Source organism: Nestor notabilis, unplaced genomic scaffold, assembly GCF_000696875.1.
Source record: "Nestor notabilis isolate BGI_N333 unplaced genomic scaffold, ASM69687v1 scaffold29859, whole genome shotgun sequence".
NCBI lineage: Eukaryota > Metazoa > Chordata > Aves > Psittaciformes > Psittacidae > Nestor > Nestor notabilis.
This window is the reverse complement of record NW_009944593.1, coordinates 9,504-9,711: the sequence shown is the minus strand read 5'-3', so window position 1 is coordinate 9,711 and position 208 is coordinate 9,504.

Genomic DNA, 208 nt, shown 5'->3' with positions numbered 1-208 from the left:
GAAAGCTGGCTCAGAAGCCTCAGCGGATAGCAACTGAGTGATTACCTTTACTAACCGTGTCTGAGAGCTTCCAGTGTCGGAGCTCGCACAGCAGGGCCCTTGCTTGTGTGACTCCTTGGAACCATCCCTGCTCACAGGGTAGACTGACACTGTCACGCCTGGAGGTGGGGGTGCCCTGGGTCTTCAAGGCAAGGGTCCCCCATTGGCT